This window comes from Mobula birostris, chromosome 1, assembly GCF_030028105.1.
Source record: "Mobula birostris isolate sMobBir1 chromosome 1, sMobBir1.hap1, whole genome shotgun sequence".
Lineage (NCBI taxonomy): Eukaryota > Metazoa > Chordata > Chondrichthyes > Myliobatiformes > Myliobatidae > Mobula > Mobula birostris.
The window spans coordinates 184,204,702-184,221,761 of record NC_092370.1 but is presented as its reverse complement, the minus strand read 5'-3'; positions in this window follow the sequence as shown (position 1 = coordinate 184,221,761).

Here is a 17,060-nt window from a genome sequence, read left to right as displayed (position 1 = left end):
TTGCAGGTCGAGTTGGTGGGGAGGAAGACAAATGCTATGTTAGCATTCATTTCAAGAGGTCTGGAATACAAGAGCAAGGATGTGATGCTGAGGCTTTATAAGTCACTGGTGAGGTCTCATCTTGAGTATTGTGAACAGTTTTAGGTCCCTTGTCTTAGAAAAGATGTGCTGGCATTGGAGATGGTCCAGAGGAGGTTCAGAAGAATGGTTCCAGAAATGAAAGGGTTATCACACGAGGAACGTTTGATGTCTCTGAGTCTCTACTCACTGGAATTCAGAAGGATGAGGGGGGATCTCATTGAAACCTTTCAAATGTTGAAAGGCCAAGACAGGGTAGATATGGAAAGGATCTTTCCCATGGTGGGAGAGTCAAGACAGGAGGTCATAGCCTCAGGATAGAGGGGTCCCCTTTCAAAACAGAGATGTGGAGAAATTTCTTTAGCCAAAGAATGGTGAATTTGTGGAATGTGTTGCCACATACAGCTGTGGAGGCCAGATCGTTGGGTGTATTTAAGGCAGAGATTGATAGGTTCTTGATTGGACATGGCATCGAATTACTGGGAACTGGGGTTGAGGAGGAGGAAAAAAAAGGGATCAGCCATGATCGAATGGCAGAACAGACTTGATAGATGGCCTAATTCTGCTCCTATATCTTATGGTCTTATGTATGAAGCAAAGAGCTAAGAGGTTGATTGGTGAAAGAAACAGAAGGCCATGGAAGAAAGAAAAAAAGGTGGTGGGAAGGATACCAGAGGGAGGTGATGGGCAGGCAAGGAGATAACATGAGAGATGGACAAAGGGATGAGAAATGGTGAAGGGGAGTGGTGGAGGTATTACTGGAAGTTTGAGAAATCGATGTTCATTACATCAGGTTGGAGTTTATCCAAATGTGTTGTTTGGTCAACCTAACTGTGGCCTTATTATGACAGTGGAGGAGGCCATGGATGGACATATCGGAATGGGAATGTGAAGTGGAATTAAAATGGGTGGCCACCGGGAGATCCTGCTTGTTCTGGCAAATGGAGTGTAGATGCTCAGCGAAGCGTCTCCCAATTTATGTAAGGTCTCACCAATATACAAGAGGCCATGCTGGGAATACCATACACAGTGTATGACCCCAACAGACTCACAGGTGAAGTGTCGCCTCACCTGGAAGGACAGTTTGAGGCCCTAAATGGTAGTGAGGGAGGAGGTGTAGGGGCAGGTGTAGCACTTGTTCTGCTTGCAAGGATAAGTGCCAGGAGGGAGATCAGTGGGGAGGGACGAATGAACAGGGAGTTGCGTAGGGAGTGATCCCTGCGGAAAGCAGAAAGTGAGGGGGAGGGAAAGATGTGCTTGGTGGTGGGATCCATTTGGAGGTGGTGGATGATTTGGAAAATTATGTGCTGGACGTGGAGGTTGGTGGGGTGGCAGGTGAGGACAAGAGGAACCCTATCCCTGGTAGCGTGGCGGGAGGATGGGATAAGAGCAGACGTGCGTGAAATGGAAGAGGGCAGCGTTGATGTTAGAGGAAAGGAAGACCCTTTCTTTGAAAAAGGATAATGTCTCCTTTATTCTAGAATGAAGGTCTCATCCATAGAGCAGATGTGGTGGGGATGGAGGAATTGAGAGAAGGAGATGGCATTTTTACAAGTAGCAGGATGGGATGACGTATAGTCCAGGTAGCTGTGAGCGTCCATTGGTTTATAATAGACATCAGAGGATAAGCTGTTTCCAGAGACAGAGACAGTGAGATCAAGAAAGGGAAGTGTCGGATTATGGACCAGGTGAACTTGAGGGCAGGGTGGAAGTTGGAGATGAAGTGAATGAAACTGACCAGTCCGCAGGGGTGCAGAAAGCAGCGCCAAAGCAGTCATTGGTGTAGCATAGGAAGAGTGTGGGACAGTCACCAGTGTAGGCTTGGAAAATGGGCTGTTCCACGTAGCCAACAAACAGGCAGGCATAGCTGGGACCCATGCGAGTTCCCGTGGCTACCCCTTTTGTTTGAAGGAAGTGGATGGATGGACCCAAAGGAGAAATTATTTGGAGTGAGGACAAGTTCTGCTAGGTGGAGGACAGTGGTAGTGGAGGGGAACTGGTTGCGTCTGGTGTCCAGAAAGAAACGGAGAGCTTTGAGGCCCTCCTGGTAGGAATGGAGGTGTATATGGACTGGACATACACAGTAAAAATAAGGTGAAGGGGGTCAGGGAACTGGCCTGAGTTCCTCCAGCATTTTTGGGTGTTGCTCGGATTTCTAGCATCTGCAGATTTTCTCTTGTTTGCCTTTTGTATAAGTGATATCTTTTCCAGAAGAGATCCCAATGATCTATAAATCCCTGTCCCTTGCACCAATTCTTCAGCAACACATTCATCTGTCATATCATCCTTTTCTTACCCACATTGGTGTGTGGCACAGGTAGCAATCCTGGAAGTAAAACCCTTGAGGTCCTGCTTTTTAGCTTCGTCTATAGCTCCCTATATTTGCTCTTTTGGGCCTCATTTAACATAAACAATTCAATTTAATTTTTATAAAATAACAAGCTTGCTGAGATAGTAACAGAAGTGATTTCTTTCTTGTGATATATCCATTCCTTGAAATGGGGAGAAGTCCTTTGTTATTACAGCCTAGCAGGCACAGACAAATCAGGTATCTCTATCACGTGTACAAACAATACTGGGGTATTATACTGCTAGCTTCTGTTGTGATTGTCAAAGCAAAAACCAGTAAAGCAGATAGCTCCTAGTGAAAGGATTGTTTATAATAGCATTTCTTTAAAGAAGTGATTAAGTGTTTCGGTGCTTTGATAAGTGCAATATAGATTTACAGTCGTAAGGATTCATACTCTGCTTCACTGTCAAGCATATTCTTAAAGTGCCATGTTTCATTTCCACTTTCGGGGCTTAAAAGATGAAACTGACATAATTTCTCATCAGAATTATCAGATGAGCTCATCTTTTAGAATGTGAAGATTCCTATTTCGTAATTTTTATTTTCAATAAGTTAGTAAAATTGCTGTGTTAGAGCATAACATTATTATCAAGGAGAGTTGCTTCAACTATTAACAATAAACATAGAAAAAGCTGTATCACTCATTTGGTAAAATGGCATTTGTGGAAAGGAAAATGAAGTTAGCATTTCCAGTTAAAGACCCTTCCAGACTGAACTGGGTGTGATAAATATATTAGCTTATATAACACTGAAGGTACCAAAAGTACAGACACTTATTATAACCATACGCAATAGTAGAATTCTGTCAATTGTGTCATTACTGAATTAGAAATTTAATATAAAGGGAATGATTATTGAAACCTACTTGAATTTTATGCTTGATTTAGGAATACGCTTACCAATATAATAATCGCTTACAAATAGCTTTCCTAAATATAACAGGATATTAAAAAAAAACTTAACAAATTTCACATCATATGCCAGTGATAATAATTCTGATTCTGGTTATGATTCTGATTCTGATTCAAAGATGATAGATATCCAGAAATAGCAGTTTGGAAAGGATGTACCAATTTTTGGTGGACTGAGAAAGAGCTGGAAATCCAGAGACTGACACAAGAGGCTTCCTCATTCCCTCTAAAGCAGCCTATGGTCCAAGTTACTGCGGAGTAAACCTCTTGCACTCAAAGAATGGGAAGAACTTCCAAAAGGATGGAAAGGATATCAATTATTGACGGGGGAAGCACTTTCAAGAACTTCTTAATTCCAACAATGCTGCTGAACCAGATGTTACTAACTAAATCCTCCAAAGACCTGTGAAAGAAGACATGAGGGAACCTCCCAGTATGAAAAAGGTCTATTATGCCATCAGGAGCCTGAAAAAAAAACAAAGCCACTGGTCCTGGTGGGATCTCAGCAGAGATCCTCAAGGAAGATGGACAAGCACTTCTGCACCACGTTCACTTCCTACTCCTGAAGGTCTTGGAAAAGGAACAACTGCCCTCGGTGCTCAGGGATGCTCTAACAGTAACCATATTCCAGAAGGGAGTCAGGGCAGATTGTGGCAATTACAGAGGCATCTCCCTCCTGTCAACAACAAGCAAAGTGCTTTGTACGCATGTATCCTTGTCAACCAACTCCTTCCGCTATCTGAAGTACTCCTGAATCACAGTGTGCTTTTCGTCCATCTAGGGGTACTGCAGATATGGTTTTCATCACACGCTAGTCACAGGAAAAATGCTGTGAACAAAGGCAACTCTTGTACTTGGCTTTCAGAAATTTGACTGTGTAGCCCTTAAGGCATTTATTTGACTTTGTTGGGTCTACGCTTTAAATGATTTGTTTGTAACTATTTTCTAGTTAAAGTTAAAGGTTGATAATTATGTTACAGTCTAACAAAGGTAAATTCATTGTCTATGATATATCGCGGCATGTGATGACGTCACCTCCGGTTTTGCCGCGCCTTATGTGTAACCTCCGATTCAAAGAAGGTGAGAAGGTCGGTGCCATGCGTGCAGCGTGATCGTGAAGAGCTCTGTTTCTACCCACAAAGAAACATTATAGATGCAACATCGTAACTTCATATGAAAGTATTTGAAGTAAAAATATTAGTGCAGTTTCTGTTAAAGGAAGCGGAGCGCGTGTCTGCTTTTCAATTTCAAACACGGGGTCGGCTCGAGCCCGATGGCGGTTTGACAGGACCCCCTCGCTCCCTACTCGGGGCGGCTGGAGACACTCGCTAAAAGAAGAGAGCACGCGTGGTCTCCAGAATGAAACAGACGCTGTATATGTTTGTATTTTTTTATCAACAGTTTTCACCATACAATGTTAATGTGGAAGAGTGAACAGTAAATGGTTAACCTTACTATGACTCTGTCTTCATTGGCTCCGGTTTAACTTGGTGTTTAGTTAGAGTTTCAACACACTGCACGAGAACACTACATTGACAAAGGCATTTGATATAGTAGACCAACAAGTTCTCTGGCATATATTATCAAGGCATGGCTTTCCTGTCAAATACTTACGAATGCCGAGGCTCCGACATAATGGATGTCAGCCACAGTACTCAGTAATAGTGGCGCTGAATCACAATCCTTCACTGTCAAGACAGGAGTTAAACAGGGTTGTATCAGTGCACCAACCTCATCTACCATCTTTATTGCAGCCATCCTTCACGTACTTGGCCAAGGCCTACTGCAGGGAATTCTAATCATGAAAAGAATTGACAACAAGCTCTTCAACCTCAACTGGTTCAAGGCCAAGAACAAGGTCAGCACTACCACTATCATTGAGCCTCAGTATGTGATGACAATACCATTGCAGCATACTCTGAAGGAGACCTCCAATGTACCCTGAATGCCTTTGACAAGGCATATAGGGGTCTGGGTCCTGTTTTGAATATAAAAAGACACAGGTCCTATATCAGTCACTGCCCAAACAACCACTTATCCAGCCTTCCATAAAAGTTGATATATCACTCTTAAAAATGTAAACCATTTTCCCTACCTTGGCAGCATTCTCTCTTTAAAAGCAGACATCAACTCAAAAATAAACCTTCAACTGAATAGTGCTACTGGAGTCTATGCAAGATTAAAGAAAAGAATCTTTGAAGACTGTGACCTACAGGTCCAAACAAAACGTTTTGTCTATAGAGTAGTCATCCATCCTACATTACTGTGTGAAGCTGAATCAAGAACCATCTACTGTAGGCAGCGGAAAACCCTGGAACAATACCGCCACAGGTCCTTGCAAATGGTTTTGAGGATCAGCTGGAAGGACAGATGCACTAACACCAACATATTGGAGGAGGCCAACATGAACAGCTTCTCCACCACAATAAAGCAACACCAACTCCAATGGACAGGTCATGTCGTACAGATGCCTAGCTCACTCTGCCCAAACAGATCCTTGACCTTCCTTTAGTTGAAGGAAGGTCAGCGAGCCCGTGGAAACACTTCATCGATAACATTGAAATCAGCCTGAAGAAATTCAACATTACATTTAAAAATGGGGAAAATATGGCACTCAACAGATACACCTGGAGGAAAGCTTTTCAAGAGGGAGCTATGCTACGTGAGAGGTACCTTTGCTAGTCCACAGACAATAAGCGGCAGCTGTGAAAGGGGAGGCTGAACAAACAAAAAGCCCAACCACTAACCACAGCTACCATTTGCTCATGCCCACACTGCACCAGAATACCTGGACCCCAGACCAGCCTCTTCAGTTACTTGAGGACACACCAGTAGACAACCCTTTTGGAGAACATCTCGACTTGAGTGATTGCACTATTATTACAGTGATTCAGGATTTGTGAGCCATGAGCACACAGATAGAAAGAAACTGTATGATAACAGCTGTTTAAAAGATAACAGGTATAAATCATAGTTTCCCAAAGTCACTGTCATAGATAATATATTTCATTGGTTCAGGTCCTATACCTGGTCAACCTATCTAGAATTGCAGCTTGTAGTCGATTATATCTCACTTACCTGGTCTGAATGCAGAGGACCAATCCCACGGGTCCAGTTCATTCATTCTGGGATGGCTGGAAGGGCTCACAGTAATGTAGTGGGGAAACCCTGTCCTAAAATACCCTGACGACTTAGGGTGGTGGGAGTTCTCGGTGACTGGAAAAGATGTTCATGATTTTTAAATATGTATTAAATATAACTTACACTTAGAGACGTTTAAGAACTATTTTAATACTTAGTATCGAAGAAAATAATTACAAACTATTTCTTTACAAAGTGAATTAAGTTAACAGAAGCACCAATATCTAATTTAAAAATCAAACAGAAGTGAAATAATTTCTGAAAAGTACCTTTGCTTCCTAATCCTTTGTTCTACAATCCCTATTTAAATCGATAGGGTTGCAGCTTCTGTACTGGGCCTTATCTGAGTGTTGATTCCACAGCAAAGCCCTGGGGAATACCAGTAATACTAGGCTTCTGGGCTGAACTCACACCAGAAGATTGGAATTAATTGCAGTTTAGATGGCTGAATGCTCCCAGTACAAATGTTTGTTTCAGATATGTAAATAATGATTACCCACATTTGTTTCTTTAAGCTTTTTGCAACACTTGGGTGGAATAATAGATACGCTTGATGCAATATCTGATGTCAGGGAAGATCAGTATTGGACAGCATCCTGGTAAAGTGAAAGAAGAACAGAAGGCAGCAAGGAAAAGTGACAGACAAAATGACATAACAATGAAAATAAAAGGGGGACAAGTCGAGGTCAACTAGATTATAAATGTCTGCAAGTACAGAGTAAGGTGTAAAATTATATTTAATTGCAAAGAAAATAATAAACTGTCACTATGTGAGCGAGGAGAACTCATTTCAGGGTCTAGCCTATACGTGTTTGGAAGTTAAGCACGTGTGTGCCAAAGTGAGTATAGCTCTTAGTTAAGATGAGCTGTATTTATTCATATTTTTGATGTTGTGTATAAAGTACAGGGTAGGTGTGATTCTAATGGTGTTTGTATTTTTTTTAGAATTGCCACTACCGTATTGGTCTTGTACATTTTGTTTATTTATTTCATACTGCATACGTAACAAGGGTGTGGACTGAAATTAAACTGAGATTGTAACAGCAGGAACAGTGTTTTTTAAAATTCATTTTTGTCATTTTTATTTTGATACATTCTTTCTACATTAAAACAGATAAAGGAATTAAAGACAGAAAAAAGTATTTGTTGTTCTGCGTGTGTATTTTTCCCCAGGCTACAAAAAAAATATGTGTGTGTGTGTGTGTGTGTGTTTGAGCATGTAATCTTCTGGAAGGAAATATAAAGAAAGATATTGACCTTTAGCCTTGGATGAGAGACAAGGCAAATAGAATGGCATATTTTTCAGGTTGGACTCAGACAGCGTTAGGATGTAGAATGCCAGGCTCCTCATTTTAGTACGAGGGTGATTGATAAGTTCATGGCCTGAGGTAAAAGGAGTCAATTTTGATGTGGACCTCCAGAAAGTGGTCCACATCAGGAGTGATCGATAAGTTTGTGGCCTAAGATAGAAGGAAGTGAGTTATACAGCTCTCGTTACATGCACGTGCAGTTCAGCTCTTTGAGTGATTATGCACTTTCTGGAGGTCCAAGATGCCAACTTCTACAAAGAAGGGATCCGTATGATCCACACCTACCCTGTACTTTATACACAACATCAAGTGTGTAAATGTGGGAGGGGACTATGTTGAAAAATAAATGTGCTAGGTTTTCTAAAATTGACTCCTTCTACCTTAGGCCATGAACTTATCAATCACCCCTTGTACAATCGTGCTTTATACAAAACAACATGAAACAGTTTTTGATTAAGCTGGAAAGTGCAAAGTTTCAAACAAAGGATATTATGAAGGTAAGAGTAGTGGAGTGATTTTGAAAGAACAGAGGGAGCTACATTGAAAGATGTGATTATAGCAAGGCAATGGCTAACATTCAGGGCACAGAGACCAACAATTCTAGAACCTTTTCTGAACCAAAAACTCTTAGTAAAAATGACCTAACAAAGGAAGTGAAGAACTATTTTTGATCCAAAATGGAGTCATATAACGTCCAAAAATAAAAGGAAACCTGAAGAATGAGTGTTGTTTGGAGTTAATCAAAAAGTAGAGCAAGGGATTGATTAAGAGAGCAAGTGGATTATCAAAATAAACATGCAAAAACATGAAAGCAAACAGTAAAAGCTGGTACCAGAATGTACTGTATAAGGGAAAAGAAAGATTCCTTAGGTTACAGAGATGATGGAACCTTCCCTGCAGATCAGAAATTGTGAAAGGTAACAGCACTATTTAAAACTGAGTTGAGAAATGAAACAAGGAATTATTTAATGATTAATCTAATATTGGTATAAAATCCTATAAAGCTAAAATGCTAGAAAGTTTTATAAAGATATGATAACAGGACACTTAGAAAATATAAATGGAATTTGACAAATGTGAAAATGTATTATGAAAGAAAAACCGTGTTTGACAAACCACAGTGAGATCTTGAGCTGGTAACTTCTAGAATAGATACAGTAAAGCGGTAACCAATGGATCTGGTAGATTTGAATTTTCAAAATGCTTTTGATCAAGTCCCACATAACTGGTTGTTGTACAAAATTAAAGCAGAATTGATAAGGATAATATACTGACATGGACAGACATGAGAAGTGTGACAAATGGGGTACAGCAAGGATCCATGCTATTCACAATGACTTCAATGTGGGAATGTGGGAACTCCATGAAATTATACCAAAGTTTGCTGCTGATGTGAAACCGGGTGGCATTGCGAAGACTGAATGTTTAAGGTGATTTTGGTAAAGTTGAGCAAGTGGATAAATGCATGGCAGTTACACTAATATAGATTAATGTGAAGTTATCCACTTTGGGAGGAAAAACTTTTGATGACTTTGTGTAACAGTCACTGAAAGCAAACATGAAAGTGTAGCAAAGAAGTCAAATGTTATGATTGGCTTCATTCATAGGGGCTTTGAATGTATGAGCAAGGATGTCTTACTACAATTATTCAGGACCTTGGTAAGACCACGTCATATTTTGTATACTTTGGTGTTCCTATCTGAGCAAGAATGTACTTGCCATAGAGGAAGTGAAGTCAAGATTCATCAAATTGATTTCTGAGTTGGCAAAACTGTTGATGTTAATATGTCAAGTGACTAAGCCCTGTATTTATTCATCTGAGCTCAGAAGAATCAGAAATTATCTTTGAGGCTTTTTCACCAGTGTTTCAATGTACTTTGTATAACATGGAACAATTTCAAATGTGAGCCAAGATTCTCTATGAACTTAATGTTATGCCCTGCTTTTTTATTGCTCTAAAAAAGAATCTGTTAGGGTTACTATGGCTTTCACTATAATGGAATATTACCTATAAATAATTTAATATTAAAAAAGATATACTGTATTTGATAATCAATCACTAATAATGTAATGAAAAAATACATCATTTCACCCCCCCCCCCCATACCACCACTGTTCCTTATACAAGTTTTAATGTTATGGTTGTAAAATTCATTTAAGAAAATGTGAGTGATAACATGATAAAATTCCAACCAATGCGCTCAATTTAAAAAAAAACAACTTATGACAGGCAACGTAAGTAGCTGGTGGCACCAGGAAAGCCACATCACATCCCATCACATCACTCCACTCTGATCACTCTGTTGGTCTTGCCATGCTGTGATGATATATTGATGAGATTGCTGTTAATTGCTGGGTAGGCCAGAGTCCAAGGATGACAATCCAAGGTGGATGAATCTTGTCACTTCTGACAAGCTCAAGTCAAGTCAAGTCAAATTTATTGTCATTTAACTACATACATGTATATCACATATATAACCATATAATATATATAGAAACAGGACGTTTCTTCAAACCAGGGTGTACATATAACACATATAACACATGATAACTTATGAGGGTAAGGAAAAAATCTACAGATGAATCACGCATAAATAACAAACCAAAGAGCATTAATTTTGAATATTAGAAGATGTGGAACAGACTAACCAGTGACATTTCGAATACAATGCAGCCGGGAGTTCAGAAGCCTGATGGCCTGGGGAAAGAAACTGTTTCCCAACCTGACCACTCTTGTTTTTATGCATCGTAGTCTCCTGCCTGATGGTAGAAAGTCAAAGAGGATGCTGGATGGATGGGTGGGATCCTTAATAATACTGACGGCCCTGCATATGCAGTGCTCCTGATAAATATCTCCGATGGATTGTAGGGAGACCCCTGTGATTCTCTCAGCTGTTCTCATAGTCCTTTGTAGGGATTTCTGGTCCTATGCTTGACTGCTGCATACCAGATGGAGGTGAAACTTGTCAGGATGCTCTCAATAGTGCTACTGTAAAACGCAGTTAAGATGGGGGTGGCAGCCTTGCCTGCTTCAATCTTCTTAGGAAGCGCAGGTGCTACTGTGCCGTTTTGTTCAGGGAGTTGATATTAAGCTGTAATTTATTATTATTTTATAATGTATACATGGTTGCAAAAGCATTTAACGTAATTCATATTTCAGATGACTTGTTACATTTGACCTGAGATTTTGAGCAGAACAAGGAAGTGAACAAGACTTACCGTCAAATGGAAATCCTTTAGCATCATCGTGCTCATATTACACTCCTTTTGTATCCTTCTCAGATTTTAGGACTAGAAAAGCTTTGATTCTTTGTCCAAATATGTATGAGTTTGGGTTTGTAGGTTGAGCACATGTTATGATGGCGCTGGACTGCGTTGATTGTTAACTCAAAAATATATTTCACTCTGTGGTTCAATGTTTAATAGAACCAGTGACAATAAAGCTATTTTTATCTTCAATTGTGTGTAGTTTTTGTGATCTTACTTAAAGAAAGGATATACCTCTCAGAGAGGGTGTGCAAGAAGTTTCACTAGACCAACACCAAGGACGGTTTGAATGTTGTACAAGGAGATATTAGATTGACTAGGTTTATAGAGTTGAGGTTAGAAGAAATAAAGGCATTCTTATTGAAATGATTAAGATTCTGACAGGACTTGACAGATTGGAGGCAGGAAAGGTGTTTCCTTTGGCTGAGGAGAGGTTCAGAACTACATGGTCACAGTGCCAGTACAGATGGGCACCTCATGCCTCACTAGCTTTATGAAATAATGTCTACAATGCAAAAAGAGACTGGAGCCTGTTGGGATTTGTTTGTTGAGCAGGAGATAGCAGAGTGAGTTGGAGACAGTTGCTTGTGGACTTCCCACACCAGGTTTACTCCTTAACCATCAGATTCCACCAGAGGGGATTACTTCAGTCAGCTTCACTTGCCCCACCACTGAACTGTTCCCACTACTCATGGTCTCTCTTTCAAGGACTCTTCATCTCAAGTTCTCTATATTTATTGATTTATTTATTATTATTTCTTTAGTTGTATTTGCACAGTTTGTTGTCTTTTCATATAACACCCAGATAAGAGAAAATCTGCAGGTGCTGGAATTCCGAGCAATGCACACAAAATGCCGGAGGAACTCAACAGGCCGGGCAGCATCTATGGAAAATAGGAAACAGTCGACGACTTGGGCTGAGACCCTTCATCTGGACCCTTCATGAGTCCTGATGAAGGGTCTCAGTTGAACACTCATACCCCAGTTGGTGTGGTCTTTTATTGATTCTATCATGGTTATTATCCTATAATTGATTTATTGAGTATGCTCATAAGAAAATTAATCTCAGGGTTGCATATGGTGACATATATGCACTTTGGTAATAAGTTTACTTTGAACTTCGTAGTTTGAAAAGCGGTCGGAGCCTGTTAGGACTTGTCTGCTGAGTGGAAGATTGCTTGGGTTATTAGTACCTTAGTGAGGGCCAATAAAAAGAAGGGAGGTGTAATCGGAGCGGCCAATGTGTAAGAGTGATCAGATTGTGGCTCAACAGGCAGAGGCTAAGGATGCTGAGTCATCTGGAACCATTTAGTTGATTGTAGAACTTAAGCATGGGAGGTTCGAGCCAAAGGTATGGCAAGTGTAGGCAGGATGGTAGTTAAGGCAGTGAAATGCTCCTCCTGTAAGAGTTGGATTGCAGGATACCTAGCGGTCTCCCTGATGACTACCTTTGCAGAAAGTGCACCCAATTTCAGCTCCTGACCGACAAGCTCAAGGAACTGGAGCTAGAGTGGATCGACTCAGGGATGAGAACCTCATAGGTGAGATTTTTACTGGAGTGGCTGCGCCCAGAGTGCAGGGCTTCAGAAGGTAGATCATCAGGAGGTCCTGCGTAGTGAGTATAGGGAGTTAGGGAAGAGACTGAAGAGCAGGACGTTCGAGGTAGTAATGTTGGATTATCCTGGTGCCATGTGCTAGTCAGGGCAGGAATAGAATGATAGTACAAATGAATGAGTTACTAAGAAACTGATGCAGGGAGCAGGGCTTCAGATTCTTGGAGCATTGGAACCCTTTTTGAGGCAGGTGTGACCTTTACTAGATGAATGTGTTGCACCTAAACTGAAAGGGAACTAATATCCTGGCTGGGAGGTTACTGGTGCTTCTCGGGAGGGTTTAAACTAGTTTGGCAGGGGGATGCGGTCCAGGGCACCAGGTCAGAAAATGGAGGGATGAAGAGGAAAGTAGATGTCAGTGCCTGTAAAAATGAGCAGAAGCAAGATAATAAATACAATATGACAAATAGTTTAGTGAGTACATTTAAATGCTAGGGTCATTAGGGGTAAAAATGATGAACTTAGAGCATTAGTGCATGGGACGATGATGTTGTGGCCATTACAGAGACTTGGTTGAAAGAGGAATGGGAATAGGTACTTAATATCCCAGGATTTCAATGTTTGAGAAAGGATAGAGAGGGAGGTAAAAAGAAGTGAGGGCGTTGCACTGCTAATCAGAGACAATATCACAGCTGGACTCTGAGGGGTCATAATGGAGAGCTCATTACATAGTCTTTTAGGTAGAACTCAAAAATAGGAAGGGTGCAATCACTATGATGGGATTGTACTACAGGCTCCCCAATAATCATCAGGAACATTGAGGATCAGATATGTAGGAAGATTAAGGAAAGGTGTAAAACCAAAAGGGTTGTTGTCATGGGAGACTTCAACTTCTCCAATATAAACTGGAACTTTCATGGTGCAAAAGGATTAGATGGCACAGAATTTATTAGCTACATCCAGGAGGATTTCTTAAATCAATATCTGGATAGTCCATCAAGAGGAGGGACTGTACTGGGCCTGGTGGTGGGTGATCAGTCTGGCCAGGAGACCAACCTTCCAGTGGATGAACAGTTAAGAAATAGTGACAACGACTCCTTAAGTTTTTGGATAGCTATAGATAGGAATAAATATGAACCTTGCGGAAGAATATTAAATTGGAGCAGGGGAAATTACGAGAATTAGCCAGAAAGAGTTCCCAATTAACGGAAGCTGTTAATTGGGAACAGCTGTTTTTAGGCAAGTCCACATCTGACACATAGAGGGTGTTTAAAGACCAACTGCACTGAGTGCAGGACAGTTAAGTATGTTCCAGTAAGGAGAAAATACAAGGATGGCAAGATAAGAGAACCCTGGATGTTGAGAAAGGTGATGAATTCAGTCAAGAAGAAAAAAGAAAACTCTGTAGGGCTTGAGAAGCTAGAATCAAACAGAACTCTTCAGGATTATAAAGAAGGCAGAAAAGAACACAAGGGAATCGGTAATGCCAGAAAAGTCCTTGGCAGGTAGAATTAAAGAGAATTCCAAGGCATGCTATACATACACCAGGAGCAAAAGGATAATTAGGGAGAGAGTAGGACCACTCAAGGATAAAGGTAGGAATATTTGCTTGGATGTGGAGGATGTGTGTGAGGTCGTTAATGAGTACTTTACATTAGTATTTACCAAGGGGAAGGATGTGGAGAATAGTGAGATCGGTGCTGAACATATTGATATGCTAGGGCATTTTGAGATAAAGGAGGAGGTAGTGTTGGGTCTCTTAAAGAGCATTAAGATGGACAAGTCCCAGGGCCTGATGGGGTATACCCCAGATTATTGAGAAAGGCAAGAGAAGAGATTGCTTGGCCCTTGTCCAATATCTTTATGTCCTCTACAGCCACAGACGAGCTCTTGGAGGACTGGTAATTAGCTAATGTTGTTCCATTATTCAAGAAGGGAACCAGGATAATCCTGGAAACTATAAACCAGTGAGTCTTACATCAGTGGTAGGAAAGTTACTGGAGAGAATTCTTAGGGATAGGATTTATGATCATTGAAAAACCCATAGCCTATTTGGGGACAGCCAGCATAGCTTTACATGGGGCAAGTCGGGTCTTCCCATCTTGATTGAGAGGTTTGACGAGGTTATGAGGGTGACTGATGAATGTAGAGCTCAGGATGCTGCCTACATGGATTTTAGTAAGGTGAAGATGTTTTACAAGGTCCCTCATGGGAGGCTCACCCCAGAATATTATGATGTAAAGATTCCATGGCGAATTGGCCATCTTGGATACAGAACTGGCTCGCCCATAGAAGACAGAGGGTAGTGGTCAAAGGAACTAATTCTAGCAGGAGGTCTTATGCAGGGATCTGTACTGGGAGCTCTGCTGTTTGTGATGTATGTAAATGACCCGGATGTAAACATAGATGGGTGGTTTAGTAAGTTTACAGATGATAAGAAGGTTGGTGGTGGATAGTGTAGAAGGCTGGCAAAGTATACAATGGGATATAGATCAGTTGCTTATATGGGCGGAGAGATGGCAGATGGAGTTTAATCTGGCCAAATGTGAAGTATTGCACCTTGGTAGGTCAAATGTAGAGACAGTACACTATTAAGGGTAAGGTATAACAGTGTTAATGAGCAGAGGCAGAAACATTAGGGGCTTTTAACACATGCTTATATAGGAACGTGTATGTAAGGAAAATGGAAGGATGGGCATTGTAGAAGAGATTAGTTCTTTCACTGCTGAAATTTGGTCCTGATGAAGGGTCTTGGCCTAAAACATTGACTGTACTCTTTTCCAGAGATGCTGCCTGGTCTGCTGAGTTCCTCCAGCTGCTTGTGTGCGTTGCTTTGGATTTCCAGCATCTGCAATTTTCTCATGTTGGAGATTAGTTTAGTTAGCCACTTGCTCTTGAACAAAAAGGATAGCTACGCTCATTTAAGGATTCGGTTATCTTGTTATTTCATGCTTGCTATTTATTTATATCTGCATTTGCACAGTTTGTTTACAGTCTACAGTGTACAGTTCCTGATGTTTATAGTTACTGTTCTATAGATTTGCTTAGTATGTCTGCAGAAAAAGAATCTCAGGTTTTTATGTGGTGACACATATGTCCCCTGACAATAAATTTATGTTGAACTTAGAATCTCAAAAATATCAATTTCAGTTGCCAATAGAGTTCCCTTAATCCGGACAAATAAAGGTAATTACCTTACACTATCCTAAAGGGGTCTCGGCCTGAAACGTCAACTGTACCTCTTCCTATAGATGCTGCCTGGCCTGCTGCATTCACCAGCAACTTTTATAAGTGTTGCTTGAAATTCCAGCATCTGCAGATTTCCTCGTGTTTGCGTTGAAATATGGGCCGGCTGGTGGCGCAATGACATTGGTGCCGGACCTGGGAACGGAGGTTCCCGGGTTCGAAACCAGTCGGGTCCGCTCCCGAGTACGCTTTTCATCCGTGCCGGGTTGAGTGTCGAGATCGCAACTCGACCTTGTAAAATAAAGGGAAAAATACTGCGAAAATGTCTGTGTGAGGAGTGGCGCGCCACACAGTCTCCCTCTCGCTTTGTGCCTTGTAAAAGCCATGAAAAGACATCATCACGGACACATGCACACACACACACGCACGGACTCGCACGCACGCAGGCAAAAAAAAAGAGATGAAATATGGAGGGTAAAATAGTTGACCTGAAAGACCTGCTGGAAATCTTTTGAATTAAACCAAATGGAGAGAAAGAAAGTTTTTTTTCACTCAGATCTGCTGCTTTGGCCTTAAGTGCCCATTAAGTTATTCTTAACTGACCCTGCAACATGTCAGTCAATTCATTCTTTCATTTCTTTCTTCTAAGGAATAAATTACCCAAATACAAATCTTTTAAACAATAACAAAGAACTATGATATTGGTCCAATGATACCCCAATCCAAGAGAATGCCCTCACTGAACTCCAGATGGTTGAATGCCAGATTTAATGATACCTTTGATTAAATCAAATTCCTCAAAGAGAAAGGAAAAATCTGATAATGAAAACAGAAACACAATGTGCTGCCTAAACCCAATGAACTCTCAATGCTGGCTCTGACTGGACTTCGGCCCAATATATCAGCCTTTCTGCTGTCCATAGTGCTAAAAGAAGGAATGAGAAAAACTAACATTGGAGGAACAAAAAGGCCAAAATAAGACTGAAACACAAAAAGTCACATGAGAAATGTTCAACAAATTTTGTATTAATTGGCAACACAAATGGACCTGAAACCTAGCCTACTTAAAGTGCGTCTTTGCCAAACAATTGTGTTGATATGTGCTACAAAGAATGTGGAGTGTAAGGTCAAATTTAATTGCTTTCTTTTCCTGCTTGAGTAAATCTTCATCCTTGTCAGTGTGGGGTACATTAGCATTCAAAATGACACAGGCACAGATTATGTAGAATTAATCAGCATTAAGCATTCAAAATTCATGCTAACT